Consider the following 6,167-nt stretch of genomic DNA (forward strand, 5'->3'; position numbering starts at 1 on the left):
TTTAGTCCCCATGTTTGAAGTGCTGCAGAGATTAAGAAACTGAAAGTCGTTCACACCCAGAACTTTTCTATTTGCTGTGTTTGCTTTCCCTTGGTCACCTGGGCTGCCCCTTTTTTTTTGGACACCTAGACAGCATTGCCAAATGCTAGACTGAAGTTAAAGTTGCTGCAATGATAGAAATTTGGGGGTTGAAGAAAAAATTCATTTGGGAGAGATAGAATTCTTATTTGGTACAATGTCGTCTTTTTGTCCACCCCACCCTTTACCGATACTGAACATGTTCTCTCTTGGCATATATGAGCATCTCCTAATGCAGCACATTGGAAGGACTGCTCATCTCTTCTTGCATCATCTTTGGAGTGCCTACCCCTTCCAAAATGAGTGGAGAGACATCTACCCAGGAGAAATAACAGTGGCTGTTCCCCCCCCCCACCCTACACACACACACACAAACAGAGTTTCATGTCCAGCAGACATATCCGCAAAGCACATGCCAGGAAGCAGGGACATTTTTTGCCACCCATGGTACATCCAGAATTGTGATGAAATGGGGGGGGGGGTTGTGCTTCTGAATAGCTGGGGGTGCAAATCAAAGCACACACACACTCAAAGGCTGTTTGAAAAAAAGCAGCTATTCCCAAAGGAACCCCCAAGCTTTGCTCTTTATCTCCAACCAGCACCATGGCTAAGATAATTAGGCAATGGAGAAGAAAGGGGAAGCTGCTGAGAAAGAGGGCCTTCAAAGACCCAGAGGCGGCATTGGCACTTTCAAGGATAACTTACTCTCTGTAACGGGGCTCCTTAAAAACCCCAGGCTGAAAGAGTTTGGGTTTAATGAAGTGACAGGATAGAGGCTTTTCATTCCAACCTTGTTGCCATTATTTTGATTCGGGGGGGGGGGGGGAGTTGCAGCTGCCCTGAGACAAGATGCCAGCTCTCTCACAATCACACATATGCATTAGTACCTTAAGGGCAAGAGGTGAAATAACCCAAATTCCCATCCTTGGCATGATTACAGGGGTACCTAAATCTCACAACAGCCTGGATTTGCCAAATACTGGAAAATTTCTAAACTAGAGCAGTGAGGCTACTGAAGTCCTCATGCTTCACCTCTTTCCCTGGCAGGAAGGACAGAGCATAGGGGAAGAACTTATGTTGAATATTCCTGTTCTAGTAGCAACCAAGAGATGGGAAGCTGGTCTGGTGCAGCATGTGAAGCACCTCTTGCTTGTAGCTTAACCATCTCATGAGGCCAGTAGTTGTTTAACAGGCTTTTGGCTCATGTAAGCATTACACCTGAATACATGTGCAGCAGCCAAAGAAGTTCCCCGGCTGCAAGCAACATTCCCCATCAGCATCCTGCTGTGGTATTCAGTGACGGTTCTTTAATCCTGTACCTGCGCCTGCCTCTTTATTGTTACTACAAACAGCTTGGCTCTGAGAAAAGGAAAGCAAAGCCAGGAGCTTGTCTTGAGGAGTGCAGTGCATGAGGGCTTCCTCCCAGCTTGAGGTAGGTCACTGAGAGGCTTGCAGATGTAAGCCACATAAGGCTCTGTCCCAATGTGCTGATTCCAAGACAGGCAACTATAGCCAAAAGAGGCCTTGCTTAGTCTTCTGGACAAGACTCAGGACATTATCACACCAGCCTGCTGTCCAACCACAATCCTGCTAGTTTAAGGATGGAAGCATACCGGTTTGGCATCATATTCTTATCACTCTTTCCCCCATAGTAGTTTGGTGATCCATGGTCACATGGTCTGTTTTCCGCACTGCCAAACCCAAGGTGGACACTTTTGGGGTGCCCAGTAGCCATTGTCTGCCCAGGCTGGAAACACACAGGGAGGCACAGGGAGGGGAGGAGAAGGAGCAGGAACTGCAGCAAAGGGCTGGGCATGACTGCCAGCAGGCAGGCTCAGGTTCTTTGTTCCCTTCAGGGTGGCTGGAGGAGTGGTGATAGTGGTGGCACAAGCAGTTGGCAAAGACAACTCCAGGCCAGCAGCCTACCACCAACCACCTCAGGCTCACACTTTTGGCTCCACCATCACTGCAGGTCCTCCACACAGCAGCCCCACACTTCAGGAGGAAGTGTGAGGACAAGTGATCCCAGCCGCTGTGTGAATGTGCAAACAGAAGCCAGCTTCAGAAAGGTATTGGCAACTGCAATGACTGGAAGAAAGGATGGGAGGGAAGGACCAGAATCCCACCAACTCACAGCACATGATTGCTGAGAAGCTGAACTGTTGTGGAAGGGACCTACTGCACCAAGGCAGTAATGGAATAGCAGTGAGAATGAGAGCCTATTGATGAGGTTTGCCTGTCAATGAAGAGTCGCACAACAGTAGCAAATGGAATGCAAAGCAGCAGCAGGCTAGACACAACAGCATGTGATAAGTACTGGCCCAAAACTATTTTAATGTGTTAAAATTCCACTTTTTAGTCTTGGGTGATAATGTCGTCAGTGGCCCTTGAAAGGGGGCAAAAATAAACAGGAGATAAAAGGAGCTCTCATTGGGATCCAGCCAAAGTTTCACCTAGCCCAGCATCCAGAATCTGTTACAGGGCTGTCAGATGCTCCCATGGGGGGGTCTCCAAGAAGAGGTTGAGGGTCACTGACTTCCCCAACATGTTGAAAATGCTATTGAAAGACAGAGTGCATATGGTATCAGAGACACCAACAAACACGCAGGCATACATGGATTCCTCTAACCATTCTTTACAGCATTAGTGGAGACTATGTAGCCCTCTCAATGTTATTGTATTGTAGCTCTCAACATCCTTCCCCATTTGTTAGGGATGAAGGGAGACACAATCCAACCACAAGCAGTAAAGCCACAGTTTTGCTTCAAAAGAGTCACTCAACAGCATCCATAGGGTCTCCTTGTGGCCAATGTCTCTCAAAGCAGCAACCCTCTATGCACTGAACTGAAGACATGTCTCCCCCAGCTCTCTCACTGTAAAATCCTCTGGAAAATTCAAGCAGACAGTAATGACCTTTTTCATTTCCTGAAATGCACATTATAAAGTACACTGCCATGTCTACTCCGACAGCACCATTAGGGGACCTAATAATGTCATCCCTAACATTGCAGGTTCATCTCCCAATGTGATGTATGACACCATTTGCCGGAAATGCCCCGATGCATTTTACATGGAACAAACAGGCCAAGCGTTATGCAAGAAAATATATGGACAAAGATCCACATCAGGAAGAAGAACATTCGGTGATGCTTAGGAGAAACAATTTCCCAAGATCCTACATCAGACTTCCATAGTGTAAACCTCAGCATGTGGAATTACAGGTAGATTCATGATCTTTGTGTTAAATGGCAACTTTGGGCAGGTGAACACACAACTTGAATCTTCATACAAATGCCAACCAAAGAACATTTACTTCTAATTTCTACCAGGTATATATACTGGTCAAAAAGTCACATCCATCTGTGCAATGACAACACACATACAATGACACATCTGTAACCTTGAACTAAATGTCAGCATAGCACATTGGAGAAAAAAATGGCCAACCCCTTCCCTACAGGAGTTTGGACATATATAAGAGCCAGCTTCTGTCTCTGGACCTCAAGGTGACCATTCCTGAACAAAAGAATTTCAGGGTCAGATTCCATCATGAAACAGATAAACAAGAATCCATCAAAAGCTTCCATTTCATCTCCTGTAGCTTGAATAGGGAGCAAGGCTTTTCATCATATGACATTTGTTAATCATTTCATCAACACAAAGGCATCTGTTCACCACCTAATCTCTCTTTGTTAATGGCCAATGTGAAGGTAATTGTCACTGTTGGTACTTTTTGCATCAGATGTCCTACTAATCCCAATGGTTACAAACTTCCACCCACTTAGTCAAACAGGTATGTAATGATCTGCCATGAGTCAACACTGCATTCCTTTGATGAAGTGGGCTGCAGTTCACAAAAACTTTTGCCAAAGTAAAATATATTAAGTCTTTAAGGTGTTCCAAGAACTTATTTCTTTTCTGAAATATCTTATTTACTATGTAAAGGAATTCCATCAAGGAAACCACAGCTCTCAGTCTGCAAGGCCTGAGCACATCTATAGATGACCAGAGCTCTTGATGGTCTCTCCTTCATAGGATTGCCATAAGTCAATGTTGACTTGACAAGTGAAGGGCATCCATCCCACTTCACTGAATAAAGCAGGTTCTCTAACCCATCTCCCAGGCCATCCAGTTCCTTGTGATGCCTACGTATGTGGTCTGGCAGAGCAGAGTGGCAAGCCAGCCAAATCACAAGGCAATAAGGGGCAACAGGTTGCCCTCCAGATGTTGTTGGACTGCAATTCCCACCAGCCCTAACCAACATAGCCCAATGGTAAGGAGTGTTGTTATGGTGTTCCTATGAATGAGAGAACTCCAAGCCACCCCATCATCAACAATCCTGGTCAGGTGCAGCAAACTCAGGGCCATGGCTTCCTTGATAGAGACTATCCATCTATAATGAGGCCTTCCTCTTTTCCTACTGCCTTCACTTTGCTAAGCATCAATGTTTTACTAGTGAGTCATGCCTTCTCATGACATGTCCAAAGTACAGCAACATCAGTTTAGTCACCTTGGCTTCTAGAGAGAGTTCAGGCTTGATTTGCTCTACAACTCATTTAGTTGTCTTTTTGACAATCCAGGGTATCTGCTGAACTCTCCTCCAACACCACATCTCAAATGCGTTGATTCTCTTCCTATCAGCTTTCTTCACTGTCCAGCTTTCACAGCCATAGAAATGGGAAATACATTGGCATGGGCAATCCTACCTGTAGCACTCAATGATATATCTATTCAATTGAGGATCATGTCTGATTCCTTCATAACTGTGGGGTGACAGGAGTAGAAATCAAGCAACATTGGTAGGGCTGCTGGTTGCCCATCTCAAAATAAAGCAAGGGAACATGTGTCCCAGAAGGTTGAAACCTCTGAAGTCAACTAAAGAAAGGACCCTTGTGAGGAACCTTTCTCTTCTAGCTAGATAGGTCTGGAAAATAGATGGCCCAATGCATCCACATCCCTTTGTCTGGCTGTATCTACTCAAGCCAAGCACAACCTGCACATCACAAGTCACCAGCCTAGGTGGGCCTGGTTGTGGTCTTGATCCACATTGCAAGAACATCACATTTTCTCCACACCATGTTGGGCTACAAAAAGAGACCAGCTAGACTGCTGAGCAAGGATGGACAACTGTGCTGAGTTCGCCTCCTTCCAGCAGCACTCAGACCAACCTTCTTTGGCAGTATCCTGGCCAAAATGGTGGCCAGAAAGAATATCTTGCCACTTCTGGTTGTCATTTGGAAATGGCTGAAGAAGGAGGTGGAGAATTCTGGGGGCCTTCAGGGGGTGTTTTTCATTGCTGCAATGTAACATTCTGTGCCTTGGATGGTTTGAGCACAGTTCTTTGGGAAAAATCATCTGAGAATCACGCAATATAATAGAATAAAAGGGGGTGAGGTTTTAGCAGATACAAAATTGGGGTTGAAGGTGCATGAAAGTCTTGGACCCCATTTTTCCCACCTCTGGAATTGTGAGAGGGGCAAAGAATTGGCTCTGGTGCTGAAGTGAATTCTCCAAGATGCTGAAATGTATCTCAGTATAGATTCAGCACCTGGACAGCTGCTTTGGCATCATCTCTAAAACCTGGACTGGCATTGCCATCTAACTATCATTAGAGCCTCCACTCTCCATTGCTGCCAGGTTAAGATGGGTGGAAACTAGGGCCCACAGCTTAGGAAAAAGTAGCCTCTATAGCTTCTCTATGAATCGCAGGAGTGAAAAAGCTGACTTCGAAGCTAAGAATGAATACCTGGGGCAGAGTCACAATGTAAAGCAAGGGAGGAAGCCAATCTTCCTTTGGCAAAGCCCAGTTAGGTCCAAAACACACTGCAGAAACTATCCAGCTTGAGACCATTTTAACTACCCTGGCTCAGTGCTAGGGAATCCTGGGAATTGTAGTTTTTTTGTGGCACCAGAGCTCTCTGATAGGGCAGGCTAAATGTCTGGCCAGGCTGCACTTACTAGGGGTCCTTAATATTCAGCCAGGGCAGTTACCACGGTCTCAAACTCGATTATTTCTGCAGTGTGTTTTGGGTCTTAGTTCTGCCAGAGGGAAAGGGAGGAAGAGAAGGAAGATTTAGTGGGTCTTGATT

The sequence above is a fragment of the Sceloporus undulatus genome, chromosome 9 (genome assembly GCF_019175285.1).
Source record: "Sceloporus undulatus isolate JIND9_A2432 ecotype Alabama chromosome 9, SceUnd_v1.1, whole genome shotgun sequence".
In the NCBI taxonomy this organism is placed as follows: Eukaryota; Metazoa; Chordata; class Lepidosauria; order Squamata; family Phrynosomatidae; genus Sceloporus; species Sceloporus undulatus.